We start from the raw sequence: 21,251 nt of genomic DNA, 5'->3' as shown, positions 1-21,251 counted from the left end.
TTATGGGCAGAAAATATGACAGGTCTTGCTGGGCTTATCTAGTCCAGCTGAATCCAACCATACACGCATCTCTTTCGGAAACTGATCGGCACACAGTTTTTGATTGTTATATAACGATTCTATCAATTTGGACATTTGGCTACACTTACATTTGGACATGGCTAGGTGTCTCTCGTTTCTTTGAAAAAGATACCCATTAGCCACGAAGACTACTCACATATTTCTTCATCAGCCCTCTCTAGTTGACGCGCGCTAATATTCTTGTCTTTCTCCCGTTTCGTCATTATTCATATCATTTTATTATATTTGGAAATAGTTCGAGACGTGGATTGAACGCTTCTATAACTCAGAGTGCCACAAACTGATGAAATTTCGACTCTATAGAGATTTCTATTCTACTTTTCCTAGATCTCGCCTACACTATTGGACAGGTCTCACTATACACGATAAGAACAGGAAGATCAACATTCCTTCCAACATTGATTGAACCTAATATGCTAACACGTAGAGCTGTGGCACCTTCGTCGATAGTCATTGCTCAGCAATGCTTGTCCAATCCGTGAGTCCACACTTCAATGCAGCTTCCAAGGCACTTTTCTTTTTTGCTTTCTCTTCATCGCTAGCCAGCGCCAGAAGCATCCACGCAATGGGCGCAACACCTCACGTTGTCGATATCAGTTCAGCTGAACTGAATACGTAGTGTCAGTAGCAAATATTCCTCAATGTTTCGAATTTTACGTGGGGTATCGCCGTTGAGCAATGCATCGGGCAGACGGTTGGCTTCCAGCATGAAACGAAGCTTATCTATGCCCAGTTTTGCAAGAACCCCTACATCAATCATACGTGTGGTACCGCTACGCTCGTAATAATCGGCACGTAAATGGATGCATCTATAAGGCGACTTTTCACCGTCACAACCGCGTATGTCGGCTTCTAAGCGCTTCAATCAAATGTATATCACTATTTCATGGCATAGCGATGGCGGGTTGATGAAAATAGTTGGCCCGGCATGAGCCCTTGTTTTTTTAGAGATGTGTGATTTTCTGCTGGTTTCCTAGGCAGCCGTATCTGACATGAAGCTCGCCTGGTCAGTCTCTTAAATTGTGGCCGCTCTCGTGGAGCTCTGGAGTGCGCGCAGTCGACCGTCGGAGGCCGCGCGGCTATCAAAAGAGCAAATAGAACTTTGTTCTTCGTTCACTCCAAATTCGAATTGCTGACCTTAGAATTCATTAATTAAAAGCCTGAACTCTGCCGGTTTCATCATCAATTTTGAAGACGGCGCCAGCACTGCCATCGCACATCCCGAAATAGGCTTTTAGAATAGACTGGCCGAACAGTTGAGAGGTGATTTCAGAAGCGTGAAAAAAATTAATGGCTCGAGCAAATGCCAAGTGTTAGATAGTGATATGATATACATATGCAGATAGTTCGTTCCGATATGCAATACAACCGTCCGTCTTTTGTACTAGGAGGCATATTTCAGCTCAATTTGGCTGTTTCATCCAACCCGTACCCTAACGGGACGGAGATGATAGAGTTTTTGAGGGAACAGCCTAAGATCTAGATTTAGATGGCGCTTACTACTAGCTGGGTAGTCTGGAGGTTTAAAGCTCGAAATAATTGCCGAAAATTAAAAGAAGGATTAAATTAATTAAAAAAGGAAAAGCTTGAGTATTTTTCAAGCTTGTGCCCTGAAAACTACCCGGCGAAATTGCAAAAGTAAACTAAAAACTCTGTAAAATTCTTTTATCCTTTATTTCTTTTGGTTGAACTTCTTGCTTCTAAACTTTTTGCTACTACTCGAAATTTATTCCTTGTTTTAGCTCAGTGTGCTTTTCGAAATACACCCGACAAGTATTTTTGGTCAAACCATCAAAAGTATTCGCCGCATAAGTTCTACGAAAAGGGGAACTTACCTCGACGTTTTCTCTACAGTCTTCATTGTCTATAATATCGTAAGCGGTCTTTAAGTCCTCCTCTGCAGCCCTTTGCTATACAACTTCCCCTCAATTTCGCTTTCGTTGATTTGGCCTCAGACAACGCCCCAATCGCTGACAGGAGGTTTTGATTGGCAAATGTACCAGTCGCGTATCCAGTGCGCACGCTTCGTTGCAAAAAAAAAACTGCTGACAGACCAGTGGTAGCGGCACTAGGAAACAGTTACGACGACTGTGACGTTTCTATACAATTTTTTTCACTCGTGCTAGGTGGTTCTTTGCTGCTTTTAGTCCCGTATTTACTTTCTTAATCTAGAGCTAAATACAGTAAATGTTACCGATAACAACTATGAGAATGGTATTACTACGAGATAGCTAAAAACATACAATTTGAGGACCATCTGATCTTTGTCATGTTATGACGAGTACGAAACGTAAAACAGAAAAAAAAAACCATATGATTTTATGGGACAGACGCAGCAAAAAAGAAATTTAGGAGAAGTAGATATCTTTAGCTGGCCTTATATGTGCGGCGTAGAGTTTGTCCAATTGAGCTCAATTTTTCCAGATGTCGGGAAGTTTTAGATGGTAATCGCTGATATCTGCGAAAAGGCGATCAATTGTAAAAAATCAATTATTCAAACAACCAAGTTTGCTTTAGGTTCCTCTCTTTTGTAAATTTTAAAATTTAAGCTGCAGGCAAGAGAGTTGCGATAAGTCTATGAACAAAATGTACCTAGGTATAAGGTCCGTGAATCATAACCATATCAAATTGAACTGTATGAAAATACTTCAAGGGAATAATGTATACTTCGGACAGATCTTTTAGGGATAAGTGATATAATCATGCATCAGCTCTCTTTAAAGTGCCGCTAATTCCTCTTACAGCTGTTGTGATGAAATACGTTTTTCTTAAATAGAGAGAACTAAGCGGGTCCATCTGTACCTCAAGGCAAACACCCAACTCTCCGAGCCTCGATGTCTCAACCCAACTATTGCTACTTGCGGAAAGTACGTTGGTCAATTTCTAAAAAAATAATAAATTATAAATAAGTGGACCGGCTTTACATACGACTCAGCCTAAGCTGCAAATTATATACAGCCGAAAATAAAATCCATCGATAGAGCTCTCTAACCAAGCGTTTAGTGTTGGCTTTTACTCCGAAAAAAAGTTACGTTTTTTTAATACGGTTAGAACTACACTATCGAAAGCGAGTTATCTACGCTGAACGAAATCCTATGCTATGGCCAGGACTGTGCAAAGTAAGACTAACTGAAAATATTGTTCTGAAGCTGACAGAATTTAGAAACAATTTAGGAACACTGAAGACTATTTTGTCTTCTTCTTCTTATTACTATTATTATTTTGATAGGGTTTTTTCTTTTTTCTAAAAGTGGTGGACAATGGACGAGATGTTGGGTCTCACTTAATATCTAGTTTCACATTCACTGTTTTGGTCGCTGCTGCATCTACTTTATGGACAACGAAATTCCGCACCTATTTATTTAACCAATATTGAACCTTATTTCCTGTAACCCAGAACACGTAAACGGTAACATATTCACTCAGTAAAATTCGTATCTATACCATAGAGAGACTCACAGAACAGATATAATATATTTCACTGTAGTAAATTCAAGGTCGAAGCTTTAGCTATCAACGTACAGGCCCGAAGCATTATATGATAGAGTCCGTTTTTCAAGGATTTAAAAGAATATAAAAAAAAAATGCGCTTCTCTCTGGCTCGTGTTGAGAGACGACGAGCCCGATTTCCCGTAATTCGGAAGGTAATTGCGACTGCTTTTGTAAACCGACTTCGGGTTTTTTTTTTCTTAATCTATCTCCAGGTGTAGATCGTTAGTGTAGTAACCGTGCATTTGATGATGAATTCGGAGCTTTTCTTTAAGGGGTTCTAAAAGAACGGAATCAGTCCTTCACATATATTTCTAGCTGTATAAATATGTGCTATTCGTTAGACGTCCCGTTTTCTGTTTTTCCTAATAATGGTAATAACTATAACGTGAACAGCAATGTTGAAAGCGAAATTCGCTGCTACAAGAACAATGATTCAGTCGTTTCGTATAGCCATTTTGTTCTGTGTCAGACGCGATGCGTACAACGTTTGCCCACCAGTGAAATACACCTTAGGTTGGTGTACTTTTGCTATTTTATTTCCACACAAGCTAATTCTAACGGTGTTGGCAAAAATAGGCCACGAGACGGTTGACCTGTGGACACAAAAAGCATGGCGTGACATTATTTGTTCTAGTATGCGTTTTCAGAGATAAGCGTGTTGTCCTCATTTTAATGCTGCCTTTACTAAATCATACATATACGTACTCGAAGATTATAAGTCATGTTTGAATCGATAGAGATAATAATTTCTTATCCTTAATTATGAATGTAAAGGACAAATATAAAAACTTAACGTAATATTTCAGCCCCAAAGATTTGAACACGGACTTCGACTGGCATTTGCAATCAGGAACAATACGCGTATAGATGAATAGACGTCATTGCTGGCGTATGTACAAAAAATATTACGCTAACGTGTTTAGAAGTTAATAATATTTAAACTACTTTCAACTTTACTCGATAGCGTTTTGTTGTTGTTGTACGATGAAAGTGGTGCAGTAGAGAGCAAATTTCCGCATAAGACCACAGATACTCCGAGCGTGCATTGAGGTTGAGAACGATAGAGTGTCAAGTTCTTCGGCGTATGCGGGCGCTCACCATACGGATGCGCAAAGAGATTGCATTGAACTAACTCGTAACTTGTCTGCAAAAGCGACTGGGAAAGACGAGAGAAGTTAATTAATTTCCTACAAGACTGTTTCGATTTGCATTTTGTAATTAAAATATCTCATTTCACTCAACTGCTAACGTGTTTTTTGCCGGCGGAAAAAGCATTGTCGAGCATAAGATTACACGTCTCTCTTCTTCGGTGGTCGATACTATTAGTTCTTTGCCACCTCTGTGTTTGTGTCCGCAGATATATATTGAGGCCGTGTTAAGTGCTATGAAAGCAAGGCAGCATTCTATGTTCCAGGAGTGTGTAAACATACCGCACGGTCTCCTTATCTGCATTTTATGGTCCCAACAACTGAATCAGTTCTATCGTGACACGCGCTTCCTCGCGATTTATACGTGTTACTACGTGAATGCTATTTAAAACAACACGTATTAAGGCTGACTAAACTTTCACTATGTCCTGACAAAAAAAAAACACTCAATTTTTATAAGATTTGGTAATATTAGAAAATCATCCATTCTGCTATATGAGACAATGCGCGCATAGGTTCCGTGGGAGTTCATCGTTAATCGAGATGAAAAAGTACAGCGTCAGAATAATGCAGTAATATCACTGAATAAAAAACGCTACACTTTAATGTAATGCCCTATTTTTTATTGAATTTTCTTCTTGAACGCGAAACAAAAAATTTTTAGAAGAGTACAACAAAAAACACCAAGATACTACCTTGGTACTTTTTGTTGTATTATATATATATATATATATATATAATATATATAATATAGTATATATATATATATTAAATATGCATAGAAGATTCTTCTGCCGCCGAATCAAAGTTGACGAAAAACTAAACTTTAAGTATGAAAGAATCCTAAGATGCGATTAGAAATCATGGTCTCACGACTTGACTTGGAGGGAATAGGAGTACTCGTGATACTGGAAGGGAATAGTACTGTCTAAGTTTCACTGTGTTTTTCTTCCACCCTATTCGAGTCCACCATGATACTGATAGGGTATTATCATAAGTTAGAGATAATGATTTACCTTTCTATTATGTAACTCAGCCTTCTATTAAGGTGGATAAAGGGCATAAGATGTCTCGATTCTCCGTAGATAACCCCCAACTTTCCCTCGTCTACAACTTGAAAAGAGGTTGCTGGTATTCGAAGTATGGACACAACGTTAGATTACAAGTTAGGACTCGCTCGAATTCAACAATAAGGTTCCCGGCATCATTATACAGCAAAAAGAGAGGGCCAAGTTATAAAAGATGAGAACAATCATTAATTACAAAGAATAATTTAAACACCTCTATCTAAATGACAATACTAGAGCCACGGCTCTATCTACATTTAATGCGATATCATTCTACAATTCGACAATTGTTTCATTTCGTCGATCAGTTTAGCGGCACGTTAAACGTACATTGTTTACTTTCTAAGTTATTAAAATGCTGTTATTGTTTAATAAATCTAGTTTATTAATTCTGTTAGTTGAAATTGTGCTTTCGCGAACCAGCATCTCCTTTATACTTTACTTTGATACCTTTCCCAATACCCTATAATAACGTCACACACTCCTCGAAGTAATAATGGCTCCGTGTTTATATACATATATTTAATAATCAACCCATTTATTCAGGTCGAAAGCAGCAAATGCAAATGATTGACCTACATTCCAAATACCACGTACAATCATCCCCCTCGAAAATTTGCAGTCATATTATGTTTGGAGGCTGGTCGCTTCACGTCTGAATTCATTTTTTAGTTAAAAGGTCAATTTTAGTCGTACGCTTGGGTTCGTTGTGACAGCACCGCATTCATGCCTATCCTAGGGAGTCCTGACAGATTGACCAACTTGCTTGCCGAATTGCGACCTCAAAGCCATGATCGTCAGCGGCGTCTAGTGGACTTGTGTATAGACAGTGAACGCATAGCGGAGCCATGGACTACACAGACTCAGTTGATGGTATCTGAGTCGCAGCCATGTCTTTACCTTTCGCCGTGTGCTTTTGTCAGGCGTCGCCGCTTTGGTTATCTCATATCTTGGGTGTGGTGGCCGTTGACCCTCGCTGCTTTCTGGATCACTTAGATCTTCATTGGCCACCAGCAAATCCTGCCTGGGGCAACTCTCTGAGTGGCTATTTAACGTTTATGGATCGCCGTCCGAGCAGAAGTCCGACTCTGTCCAACGTAGAGGGCTGATATCGCTGGTCGTCGCCGTCCAAACTGGCATATAACCGCCAACTAGAGAGACGTCGTGAGAGACGACGACAAGCAAAGAGGCAGCCGTTGACGACTACATTGAATTGCTGCGAATAATACCCAATACACTCTACCGCGTTTTCGTCAGAGAAAAAAGGATAAATCTTGGGCCACATGTACAGCCCATTGATAAGCTCAGCGCAGAAGTACGAGCACACGGAAAGTAGGATAGAAATATCAATGCTATTTAGATTCTCGTGAACCTAAAAAGATACATCTCTGTCAGGAAGTGTTCTATTGTTGAATTATGACCAATAATAAAGACAAGTGTTGACTAGACCGAACGTGAGGGCACGTAACGGTCTTCGAGTACGAACATAGACTGAACACTTTTCTGTTAAGAGCCAGCTGTCTGAAGTAACGTAGAAAACCAACATATGACGTAATGTTGAACCTCTTTCAATAAGATCCGCTACCCTTTAGAGTCAACGTGCTAAAATGAACCGTCTAAACGGGAAATTTCTGTCGAATAGAAACTGAAATTTAGCCTACACAATTAAACCTATCATCTTTTTACAAGTTGCAAGCATATATTCAGGCATATTTAACCCGGAAGACTTAGGGGTCTTTCCTATTGTTTCGTAAAGAAGAAGAAGTTCAAATAGAAGGTTTTCGTCGTGGAAGCTAGCTATTCGAAGCAGCAACGTAAATCGAGATCTATGTACCATAAGCGTGAACATAAAAAGATATTCGGCTGTTCCTACTCAGTCTTCAGAGCACTGAGACGGAGCGAAGTGTTAACAGTAATGTTCCGGAGGCCTTTCTGCTCTACTTGAAGGCAGAGATGTGTGTCGTGCATTGAAACAACTGTCAGTTTCTGTGTTGCAGTCATCGTAGGTTTTCTTTTAGACTACGAATGTCTTTTAGTATTAACATCTATCCAAGGGAATGCATTATACAACACGAGCAGCGAGTACGCTCGTCGCTGCTACACGCGACGAAGTATTTGCAAACGTTGCCGATAGTTTCTGTTGGCAATCTAACGGAAACGAAACTGCGTCCATCACTAGTGGATCATGAGATAGCCCTTAAGTGTAGTTGGCACCTTTCAACATCAAAAAAAAAAGTTCGTCGAAGGTTGCGGAAGATAGTAGAATAACTGAAAATTAAAATACGCAAATTTGAATTATATGTGTCATACACAAATGCATAGGAAGTGTCTTGTCCACAAGATCCATTGTCGCAGGAATAGCAGAGCCGAGCTTAACACAGATAAGGGATGTGAATCTAATTCAGATTAAAACGTGCCGTTTGGTTTCTGGAAGGTTTCAAGGAAAGGGGTAAGTCCTTCGGACGAAGGTTATTCTGCACGAAGGATATGCATCAATTGCGCTCTCGACTACATGCGAGATGTAGGTAAAGGGCATTCAAACGAATCTGCCTTGCATGCATGGTGATACGGACAGGTATTAAAAGAGTGTTCGTTATCAATTCGGCGGCTTGTGTCTTTAACCACCTACATAGAAAATTAGCAAGCTAGGTAGATACCGTTCTAAGTTTTGAAAAATATGAATACTGACTTCTCTGATCAGGACGAAGGTCGGTCGGATAGCGTCGCAGTCGTGTCTCATAGTCTAATTTAGCTTGTTTAACTTTAGCTTTAGCCTTCGTTCTTTAGCTTTGCTAATTACTAACCACACAATTTGTACGGAGGTTTGCTACACTTAAGATTTTACTACAGTTCAAATCAGAGCTACGACACGATTGATATCCCGTACTGGTCGACTACGATGCTTTGAGAAATCCGTTCGCCTTTGCTATGGTGCGTTGTACTATAGTATTATTGAGTCATAAACACTGAGAGCCACAGGAGTGCGAGGAGAGAAGAAGAGATGAACATAAATTTTTCCTCTCCTCAGGTTTATGATAATGACTTGTATGGTGGCAGATAACGGACGATGGCTTCACTTGAAGCCAGTACTGTGAGGTGGGGTGAGCTTTCGGTTATTAGCAAAAGGCGTGCATACAAGGCTGAAGAGAAAAGCTCTAGAACGAGAAGAGCTGGCCCATTGAAGCCCGAGGGGCTGCAGAACTGTTTATCGCGGTACGAAGCTCTGAGATTTGAAGCAGATTAGAACAATGATAAGGGTTCATGACGGATATAAGAGGCAAATGCTCCAATGAATGGGCAGCTATATTAATATTCCGAGGAACAGCGTCTCGTAGAAGAAACTTCATTAGTGCGACAGTCAAGAAGAGAGAGAGAGAGAGAGAGAGAGAGAGAAATTACGAAATTAGTATAAAGGTGTGTTAAGGAAGGGCTTTCTACATACCCCCCCAACACGTAACTAAACAGCCTGGTTGGCAAACCTGGCCGACATCAAATGTTGTAGTGATTAATAGCTCTGTAGACGGTAATGTCTGGCTTTAATGCACACCATGACCGTATGTATATCTTCAGCACCTTCTATATGTACATATATAAAACCAGGCTGGTTGAGTCTTAGGGCCGCCCACAGCCTCTTGTGCTGTGCTTACATACTTAATAATATTATTTTATTTACCTTGCTACAATTAAGCCGCAGGATTCTCTGGCTTACTGGCTAAGTAAGTTTAACTTTGTCTAGACTTTTGCATGACCTGCTCAGGGGCTTATACAGCGAAATTCTGATGTTTCTAAAATTGACCAGAGGGTGACAGTACTTCAGGCTTCCGACGTCTTACACAAGCCCGCGGCAACGGACCTACATAACTAGACTTCCTATCGATCTGAAGTATATCTTGTTGTAGTTGTAGTATACGTGGTAATTACGATCGTCTGCTTTGCACGGCATTATCGATGCTTATCTTCTCCCACCGGATTCGAAAATCCCTTATTAAAGGAATAAAAACAAACAGGCTTTCGTGGCTTTCTCCAATAAACATGCACAAGTTGCAAACCGCATTCCGATTCACGTGGTTTAGCCCATGTCAGTTTTACGTAAGGTTTTATCTATACCCTTTGATGATAGGTTAGGAATTCCAAGACCTTGGCTAATTTTGGCAAGACCGGTCCTGGTTCATTTGAACCAATTCAATATATGGAACCTTTGTCTAAAGTGAACCCTTTGATCTCCTACTTTTGCTATAATATGTTTATTAGCGCCGTCCACTGTGGACAGGATCGCTGATGTGCCATGATCGACACACTACAGATAACACTTTTTAATGGCTGCCAAATGAACTGGCGGTCCCCCAGTATCGGCTTCGGGCCTTTACAGTGCCAATACAAATGGCATTTGCCTCCTGGTACTGTGGCAAAGTTGACGAATTTAGATTTTTCGGTTTTTCTGAAGAGGAGAAGCCAAAAAAGCACTGAATTCGAACTTGACCTTCAGCTAACTTAGCAAGGTTTGTTTGTCACGTAAATCCTTGGGCATTTTCCCGTAGCGCCAGAAGAACAACTCAGGCTTCCTCTAAAAAGAGACGTCTGTGCAGTTCCTCCGTAAAGCACAGGACGTCCCTCACGGATACTCTTGCTCTCGAGGCGTCAGTTGATCGACCAACTACTCGCGAATTCTTTGGCCCACCTCTTTGGCCGGGCCTTGTCAAACGCCATTGTGGCAACGTCCTCCAGTTGCTTAGATGACCTAGTTACTAGTAGGATCGTTATGGCATTCACATCGCCAGTTATATTCCACCACAACGGTACTAAAGTATAGCGGAACAATTTAGTTGTATCCTTGGCTGGCAACAGCGAATGTTTTGTACTCATATAACCCCTAGTATTTATTATATTCGCTTCACTACGATATATCTACCATTGCAGCAACGTCCTTCTACACAATGATAAAATAATTGATCTAACGAATTCAGCAAAAACTGGCCTTTTTTTTTTTTTAATACCGCTCAGCTGTGTGAACACTATTCGAACAAACATTAGAGAATCATGGCTGAAAAATATACCTGCTGTTTACAGACATTTTCTAATGCTCAATACATTACTAAATAAACAGGTTTAATAAAATACTAGATAAACAGATTTAAGTTATACTTATTGTTTTCTAGAAGTGGTGTGTTCAATTCATGCGCGATATTGGGAAGTTATCCTATGTATGTAAGTAAACCGCCTTCACGGCTAAAGCTTTGGACTTCCGAGGGCCTACCATACACCAGATTGCAGTTGGCATTATTGACCTTTGCGATTTCATATATTTTCCTTGTGTTCACATTTTGATTGAAGCGTCATGTAAACATCTTGTCGTCAGCCAAACGGAAGCTTCCGGCAGTGAATAAAAACGAAGACTAGACAATTTTATATTATACTTCCTTCTGTCTATAGAGGCGTGTGAAAGCGAAGTAATCGAAGCGACATTATTATCCCAACAATAAGCTCATACACAAGATGCTTCCTTATAGCCGTCATTCTAAAAGTTTTTACTATAAAACATTTTTTTTTTTTACTACACAACTTTTTACTATAGCTTAAGCACACGCATGCCCCTAAATATACCGCTTTAACTCACGGATTTGTATCGCATAAATGCGTCTGGTTCCAGGCCCAGCTTTAGTCTAGCCGAATTATATTCGCTTTTAGTGTAGCAGTATGATGATGATAAACTACTTTGCATCAATTCAATATGGCCCCTTTTACTACCCAAGCTTGTCGTAAGCGATGTATTGACTCGATACGTATAGGCTCACAATTGAATGTTTGGACAAAAACGCGAGGGTTTCAAATTGAAGTAGAGGTGGGTTAGAGGTAGAATTGACCCTTCAGTAACTGTCATTTTACCTTGGTCGAGTATCAAGCGGAAACGTAATTCGGTGGGTACGATGGATATTATTTGTAATTTGCTTTTCACATCAACAACCCGCCAGATAGCTGATACCTCTTTCTAGCAGAGCCTGGAAGCGTAGAATATTACGTCGTGCTGAAAGCTATCACTACCCCGGATGTCTAACTAGCTTTTGACCAACGATGGACCCAGCAAAAAGGCGAGCTACACTAGAAAGAGCCCTTCTCCAGTCCGTTTCTCCTAGCATCCAATTAACTGTGCTCCCGGAGAGCAATCCAATAGAAGGCATCGTCGTACAGGCGAAGCAATGCTAAAGAAGGATAAATACTACATGATGATGGTCGTTGCATGCAGAGCAGAAGCGAGTATTCCATTCTGCTTAGAAAATCTCATAAGTGAACACTGTAAAGATACAAAATGACAGACTAGGAAAGAGAATACCGGAAGATACGTAAAGACTGCGGAGAGAGCCTGCACGCTGCGACTGGCGTTGTCGACGTCTCGCAGTTCGTACGCCGTTTCGAAAAACTACGTTACTGCAGATGTTTGTCTTGATAGTCCTAGTAGTAATAAAGATTGTTAGGTCCCCAGGCGCGTTTTTTACCTGTCTTGTGCCACTCACATAGAAGTGGGTGCAAAAACCGATTTTGCGGGTCCAACCCAGCACTAAATGCTTGCTTATGCTATTGGCACTGGTAGTGCAATGAGAATATTGGACCCAGCTGACCAAATGGGATGGGATGTGATAGAGCTTATTACTGAGCAATGAGTTATGCCATGTTTATAGATATCCAACAGCTTATGGTAAGTGCTCGATGCACAACTAATTGGCATTAGTATTGTGTGCCTCTTGAGAACATTATGTTCTATCATGTGCATAATCATCCAGAGGCGAATGATCGCTTGATTCTCACTGACGTTCCCAGTACCGTGAAATTGTTTGTCTACTATAACAGATATTCATATCCTGTTTCCTCTAAAACAGTATTAATTTTTTCATTTTCAGGAAAGAAAGTGGCACACGAGAATTCAGCAATAAAACGCTTATTTTTTTTTATAGCATGTACTTACTTCAATGAACGAAGCCTAGAGACGCATTCAAAAACATAGCATAACAGCAATTAGAGTGCCGTATCAAATCATTTACTGAGCAAACAGAACACTTAACAGTGTTGTTTTTGACAATTATTTAATGTAAACTTCAATCTGTAATAATATATTAGTCATATTTTTTTTTACTCTTTTGACCACTGTTTTGAAGCACATACATCCGAAACCTAAATTATAACTGATATTGGTGAATTAGGCAGTGTTACGCATCTAGATTGATTTTAACATAATGTCTTTCTCTGAGTGAATCGACGCAAGGCTGTGCAGATACCATAAGCCTACAGTGTCTAAACGATTTTCTATCTCATTCTCAAGAACATGCTAAACCTCCCAGGGGCTGTGGGTCTAAAAAGCTGTGAGTGATATTGGAGTTTTTCTTGTGAAATATCCATCAATATTTTCCTCTGGAAACCTCATCAAGATCTGACTATGTTGACGCTATAGGCGAAAAATCCTTTATCTAAGGAATCTACGCGACTCACGGTACCAAACCGTTTAGTGGGATAGAGCCCAATATCAGCAGAGCGCTAAAGCCCGTTTAATAGCACTTTTTGCCCTCCCACTGTCTTCGACACTTTGATCCAGCTTCGCCTCGCTATCCCGCACTGATTTCAGATTTCCTCACGTTTCGTTAGCACCCAATTGAATTACGACGTTTAAAATATCTGGGAAGCCTAAGTCCGTATTTTGTCTCAAAATCCGCCGCCGCTATTATGCACTGTAGCGGCCATTTTGTTAGGCCTCATAATTGTGGCATATCGTTTTAAGCAGATGATGCCTGTTCCTTTCTGACACCGGAAGCTCGCCAAACTCTATTGAGTAATATTGTAAATGACAGGCATAATGTCATTTCAATGTAATCTATCGTTCTTCCTCACGTATGAGCACGTTACTACATCTACAAGCACTGTATGTGTGTCCGCAATATAGGTGTTGATTTAGGGACGAATCAGGCCAGTGTTGACAGCTAAGTAAAGCTCGATTCTTTTTTTGTAAAGGATAAAAATATTACGTTGTTTAATCAGTATGCACTCAACGCTTTACGTCTACCGAAAATGGCCGGGTTGAACACCTCACGAGGTGGGTTGGATTGCTGGGTCTGTACTTTTAGGAACAAGTGTTCTAAAAGGAACAGATTGATTCTAAGAGATCTAATCTAGAGACCTCCATGACCACGCTCTAGCAATTCTTGTTTCTTTTTTTAACAGTCTACCTTATGACTTTCTAACAAATCTAAAATTAATGTTCGCGAAATAGATTTTAGAGTAGTAAAAAGTGGAAAGAGGAAAAACGAATTTTCGTAGCCAAAATTTGTTTCACGTCCCAAGATGTGATGTTTTATTCAGACACTATGATTTTTTTACTATTTTCTAGTTGGAAGATAATATGTCTGGAACGCATTTTATTAACTAAAGTATTATTTCAGTCGATTTGTATAGAACTTGTACGGCTAGCATGCACACTACAAAATGAGCGCTTACGTAACAAAAAAATATTTAGTTAAATTAAGAGTTAAAGATGGTTGCAATGCTGAAAGAGCCTCCGTTTGAAAAAATGCAACTATAATATTACCAGCGTAATGAAGCCGGTAAGCTTATAAGGTCAATAATAAAATTATTACACAAATTAATTATATTAATTAACTAATAGTAATGTACTTGTTTCTAAGTGTTCATGGGGTGATTAATGGTGTAGGAGGTATTGCGCATGTAACTATGGGCGATCCGACACACACATCCAGTCCGAGGTCCTGTTCAGAACATTAATACCTATTAAGTGATCGATAGAGTATTCTATGAATTTATTTTTCATCAGCGTCATCAAACATTCTGTGTCCCGATAATTCCTTTACCCTTTCGGTTCACTTTGTGACAAAAATATCAACTTTCAAGCCAAGAATTATCGACCATATCTTAAATATCTAAATGGTATTGCAAAAATACGTGTGGGAACGATAAAGTCGTATATAGCTGTTTTCCATAGTTCGACGAACCATATCCTCCCTTCACCCATGACATATACATGTGTACCTGCAAACGTCATCATAGATATTGATATAAATGATAATATTTGCGCCATATACTACCTATTTATTTCATTTAATACTTTTTAAGTAGTCATAATAAAAATGCTTTAAAAAAATCCATTTGTGGGCAGAGACGATCATTTTCCACCTGTTCCATGGTTTTTTTTTATTTGAGATTTGAATTGTTCCATCTTGAGCACTGACAATACTGTTGTCTGCTGTAGGCTTAGGAACCTATTTCCTTTGAGCAACTGTCCCTAACCCGCATACCCCCACCCTGGCCCGGTGTCTGCGTGGTGGCGGTCGACACCTGCCCCTTTGTACCATCAGCATCGTTATTTTCATTGCACATCCAATTCGTCTGTTTTATGGTATGCCAAGCTGCCATGTTTAAATGTCAGTGTTCATCGTTGTGTCCTTTCATTTTGTTGTTTTGAGAATTTTTTCCACAGCCCATCAATCTACTGCGTGAATAGTTGCTAAAGGAGTTGCAATATTCAGAAAGATGCAGGACTCTATAGCTGTACCCTGCGTTGGCTCTACGCATATTCATAAATTTCCGTCCAGAATCCTGTACGGGTGTACATGTATGTATCTGTGCAACTGTTAGAAAGTCGGCATTTTTAAAGTTTGCTATATAAGTGAGCCAATCCATAAGAATTCTCTGACTCAAACAAGAGAATGAAACTGGCCCGTTGGATGGCGATGATCGGGTCGATGTAAAATAAGACTGGGGCAAAAATCGAAAAAGAACGAAAACAAGCTCCCTTAAATGCGCACCATATCGTTGCGGTATGATATGGTTTGTTGAAATCATATTAAAGTGACAGAGAATCATACCAACCATAACGAGCATAATGTAGAAATTGGGTCAATCACAAGGGAATTATAAATATAAACTAAAGTAAAAAAATATGATGCCCGAATAATTTAAGGACTGAAATGGTGTGAATAGATTAAACAAGCAATCCTGAGAAGATCAATCACGAAACATATATAAACTTCCAATAAGTAATCAACGTTAAGCGTAGAAGCTATACAAGGGCATAATAAGGCCAACAACTAAATATAGACACATAGAGAAGCTCAAGCCCAGACCCGCAACACCAAATCGACACAAATACTTAGCCGAAATTTCTTTGTTAGCGCCCGTGCATAGCTCATTGTGGTGGATAGGCTACCAGAATCATCTAATCTATAATGATTACGGGTTTGATTTGTGACTGATATACTGTTCCAATGCGTCTTAGGTTAAATATTTGCCTTACTCGGGCAAACTGTTTATCAGTGTTGATGGGCGGCTTGGGCGAAGTTATTATTCGTATCGCCCATAGACGTTTGCCCGGCACTACACCGAATTCGTCCTCACACCCCCTGGCGATAGAGTAAAAAATATTCTTGACCTATATCTTTTTCAAATATACAACGTCCTTCACAATCATGGACATGGTTATTTTATAATGTACAAGTTAGTCTAGCTAGGTTTCGTGGTAGAGGGCGCTCGATTCATTAGTCCCTGTTTCAAGGTCACTACAGAGCAGAGGTAAACAGCTGTTTACGAAAGAGACAACTATTATGTCATTCTGTAACAATTTGACTAGTCTGGTTGGAATAACAAGTACTTTAACCTCTATCTACCTACTCGTATCAGGGTCGGACCTATAAATTATGACTAGGTAATGTAACTAGGTACGCGGTAGATGGAGTGCTTTCAATACGCAGAGATAAACTCTAGTCAACGAATAAGCTTTCGATTTATCGTGACTTAGTACAGGAATAACGTTATGAAGTGTTCCCGTTAAATGATGATTATTTTAAATGTGATTAATTTAAACGTGTAACAAGCCCTAGCAAGTTGTAATATCAGTAGAAAGGATAAAGAAATTTCAGTGGTTTACATACGGTGCAGACGTGTAAATAGTGTGAGAAAGAGTGAAAGCAAATTTTGCGTTAGATTTTTCATAAATAGATTTTTATAATATAATAATAATAATAATAATTTGCATAATTTTCTTTGGGCCGAAAAGGTCTGATAAAAATATGCCTCTTAACAAAATACAAAGGTCGTATAAATATCTACGTTTTAAGTATGTGTAGGTATACTAATATAAACGAATTACCTTCAAACTAAACAAAACACATTAAGTCATGAAATTTGAAAATGCTATAACATAAACTCATTCTCATTTATCATCGTATGTGATCTACGTATAATCACATGCAATATCTCTTCCGTATCTATATAAGAAAACTTACTATAACTCGCTTAGACTCGCTGTAACAAACAAGAACTCCGGAATTTTTTCTTTTTAAGGGCCAACTGCACCACCACGAAGGCTACATTATTGTTGAGAATGGCCGGAAGGCCAGGTGCTCGCTAGGATGGGCCTTTCTCTGCCTTACCTCCAGTTGCTTGGGGTTCTTCGAGACGAGGTCACGTCCTATTGTGTCTTTTTTGGCTGCCGTTGTTGTTCTTTGCCTCCTGGCGGTGTGTCAGGCACGTCGCTTCGTCTAACCCCCACTATATGTTACGAGTCCCAATGTTTTATCCCCAACTAACAACAGTTGTTCCGCCCGACCACCATCCAACATAAATGACCGCATAGGCTTGTGTAACTGCAGCTACTTTGTGAACTTTTCGCTGAGATTCGCCTGCCTAGCTTCTTTTTAGTTGCCACTGCGGTGCAAGAACCGACAAATTTGTTTAACGAAATATTTACTAGTTGCATATTATTCAAATTAGATTGGTAGAACTAGTGTAGATGGTCGGGATAATTAAGTAGAGAATAAAGTTTTTATAACCTACCCTAATCTTTACAATAGCTGGCAGGTACAAGAAAAAAAGCCGTGGTCGTGGTGATCTCAGATTCGGAACTGACCCTATACACGATTCTCCCGTACCTCTTTCGTGTAGAGGGCCAATCGTCGGAAACAAAAACTTAGCGACAGTTCCGGACGTAAAGACTCGAAAGATTCATTTAGGTATTTTCCGATGTGATTTCTAAGCAGACTGCAGGTGCATTTGTTACTTGTAGCGCTAATAAGATTTCTACGAACTGATGGAGAATCGGTAAATTAAATATATGTGAGACGGCGATGGCTGCATCCAAAACAATCCTGACACTGAGATGTGGTATAATTCGAATTATGCTAGTTCTTGGATTCAAAGCTTTCAATAGGAGCCGATAGGGTTATAAAAGATGTAAAAATTACATGTGTATCTAGGGGATTTGGCGATACGCGACAAACACACTGTCTATCATAAGAAAGGCCAACACGTATAACACCGCTATAGCAACGCGCACATGAGCAATAAGTATTTCGACAATAATGATGCCTTTCCTAAAATGCGGAAATTACCCCACTAAGCAGGTAGTTTACATTTGGGCTTCTTTCGCATATATCGAATTGAACGAAACGGATTCTAAGGGATACCTGGTTTCCATTGATAAAATTTTCTAGGAAGCCATACTGTGTGTCGACTATGTCATGTGAGCAAGGGCCCGCTATTACTACATTTTAGTAGTTCTAAAGCACACTGTAAAACGCATATCTTTGAAGTTCTTTTGTAGGTCATGTATTGAACGAGTGATTGTGCTTCATCAATACACAAATCATTTTATATTCCCTTTTAGACACTGATAAATACGCAGTAATTTTGAAATGAGTCTATCTAAACGTGTAACATCGCAAGCATGATCTAAACAATATTTCCGCTACTATCTTGATGTATACATGAGAGATATAACGGTGTATGCGTATGTGCACGTACCGCACGCATCTCACAGAGATGGACCTATGGCATTCTTGCTATACTTAACGTCTATACTTACTATAGATATTCCTCGAAAAAATCATACGGGAGCATTGGGCAATACCCATTAAATCGGACATGATAGTTTTACGTCGTGACGATTCATCGATGCATTAAGACGGCTGCGGAATGAGACCGGAACCGATGGACTTAGCATAGCATATTCGTTGGTCCACTGTAGTCGTTTAGGCGCCTCTGTAGCTGCACAGGAAGTCGACGTAGTGACTGGCCGGAAACGGAAATCCCACTAGAGTCCCCTGAAGCAAGAAGACGCTAATCTCAAAAATGGCCTCCTTTTTCGAACGTTCGACCTGACGTCTATTCTTCACTGCCATCTATCGCGCACCTAGCCAGTGGAAATCGTTCGGCAAAAAAGGGTTTATGCAACTGTTAAACAGCAGCGAAGCTCGACTAAGGCAATGCTATACTATTCTCGAGGCTACAACAACCTGCGAGAACGATATGTACGTTTGGATGTTTTAACCTGATTTGTCTGTCAACCGAAATAGCTTGATAAGCAAAATGTGTCCGTTGTTAATGGTGTACACCTCCATTGATCTAAACTATAAGATACTATAACTTATTAAAACATTGTATATAGGAACCTTAACTGGATATCGAGACATTTGTTAGACTGTGATACGAAACGCAAATGCTTACGTATATCTGAACTGCGACTAGGTCACTCGTAGTTTTTTTTCAAAATGGCATAGAGAAAAAAAGTAAAAGCAAAAAGCATACGATACGTTCCTAAAAAAATATTGCGTTAAAAGAGCCCGCTTCCTTTTATACATGATTTCATTTCAAATGTATGTTGAGACCACATTAGACTAAAAGGTTCTTCACAAGTATCTTTATTATCTAGAAGACAGTGTTTGTGAAGAGCTGTAAAAGCTACCATTACAGAGAAGCTCTGACTAAAATTCAAATATATATCCGTTTATATTTTGTGAGAAGTTAATCTCGAACGTATCGGCTTCTACGAGTATAAACCTTACCTTTTTACTAACTGATCTGTATTTTTTATGATTTTTTTATATTAATGTATAATAAATCATATTTTATGACATGTCGTATCTATCGAAAAATCGCAACATGATCTTATTAACGAACAAACGAATTCTGCATCGTCACTCCTAAGGTTTTGATGGAGCGTTTCGAAGTTTGAAAAAAGGTTCTTTCATAAAGGATTGCCCCTGAACTTCGCGCTATATAAATCCTATGAATACGAATCTCTGATTTGCATATCGGCGGCATTCCATTTGCTTGTGGCTCTTGAAAAATGAAACATCTTTGCCACCCACAGACTTCGGCTGTCTCTTTCTTGGCATTAGGGCCAGGGCTGTGTTTTTACAAAGAAACTGCTGTGAGTCCAAGGACAGCTCATATTACTGTCCTATTTCTGGAAATAATAACCTTTCTTTTTTAATCGAATGAAGAATACCCTTTAATTAAATTGAAACGTTCTCAGCGTTTAGAAAGAGTGCAACGAACACTTGCACGAACGCAAAATGCAGGCACTTCTGTTTTAAGGCCAACGACAGGCACATTCATTTATCAGTGTGTAACTTACCTGATAAGTTGATTTACCAACAGTAGGTATGACCTGTGAACAACACCTTAGTACTATATTATATAGCACAATGATTAGGACGCGATCCTTTTATAAGGTTTTCTATTAGAAGTGTTGCGACATAATTCAGTTCCGTTCTTCAGATTGTTATAGCCGTAGATAATAAATTTATACCGTATTTTTAATATATTTCCACTATTCCAATGGACAGATGTATGATAATCTCCACTTCCAATAATTCCAAAAAAGTTTCGAAGTCACGCAATATTAGCTAATATTGAGGTGGCAAAGAAGTATTGACACCTTTTAAAAAAAACTAGAACTAGTATTTTCTATATTTTTGAAACTATATAAAGTAAATATCTAAAGAAAACTAAAGAGGTGCCATTTTGGTCAGTGACCCTCTGCCATTTTCTTGATAACAACTTCTGCAATTTCTGAGCGACAAACTGTAACAAGTGATTTGTGCTGAAGCCAACATAAAACCATCGAGAGAGATAATGCAGAGCGCTACACGGCGGATACATTAAAATCTCCCGTTGAAGTCTTCTCCGGGTAGGTAAAGGCTTATGTGAAGTATCTGGCATTGGCATGGAAGACAACGATTTTTCTTGACTAATTTTGGTCTCCTAATGGCTTGTTGTAATCATGTTAGTTGTTGACAATCGAGGTCTGACCCAATCGTTTTGCTAGACACGATCAAGTCATAATGCAGAGATCCTTTCGAATTCCATCAGACACGCGGCGTCACCGTTGTTGCAGTGGCACTAGACTAGGTTCTACAGCAAATTATGGATTTTTTTTTATTTACATATTATTGTTGCATGTGCCATATTATTCACAATCCATCATTAAGCAATGGCGTGATTTCATTATATCTCTACATGTAGAATTTCCTAGATGGAAATACGATCGAGTAAGTTCTTTCGCGTGTATTTCAAATAGCGTTTGTTTGCAGCCAGCCAGCTTCTTCAGGTCTGGTTTATTGGCGATGTCGTATCTCGTGACTGATCGTTGCGATGTTTCCATCAGTTTTTGTTTTCGTAATGGGTC

General features: G+C 39.5%; 1 long non-coding RNA gene across 5 annotated transcripts in view; it reads left to right on the top strand.

Moving 5' to 3' along the window:
- The window catches only part of LOC111263966 (uncharacterized), a 42,790-nt gene that overhangs the window by 7,753 nt on the left and 13,786 nt on the right, over positions 1-21,251 (top strand). Inside the window, exon 5 of one of the 5 annotated variants that reach the window (XR_002682552.2) lies at positions 2,858-5,327. The exons of 3 other annotated variants lie outside the window; for them this stretch is intronic. This is a non-coding gene — a long non-coding RNA (uncharacterized LOC111263966). Of the gene's footprint in view, positions 1-2,825; positions 5,328-21,251 lie in introns of those variants that run through there. One more of the 5 variants, XR_002682550.2, reaches the window with a different exon arrangement.

This window comes from Varroa jacobsoni, unplaced genomic scaffold (assembly GCF_002532875.2).
Source record: "Varroa jacobsoni isolate VJ856 unplaced genomic scaffold, vjacob_1.0 scaffold_805, whole genome shotgun sequence".
NCBI lineage: Eukaryota > Metazoa > Arthropoda > Arachnida > Mesostigmata > Varroidae > Varroa > Varroa jacobsoni.
This window is presented reverse-complemented; position numbering and strand designations above follow the sequence as displayed.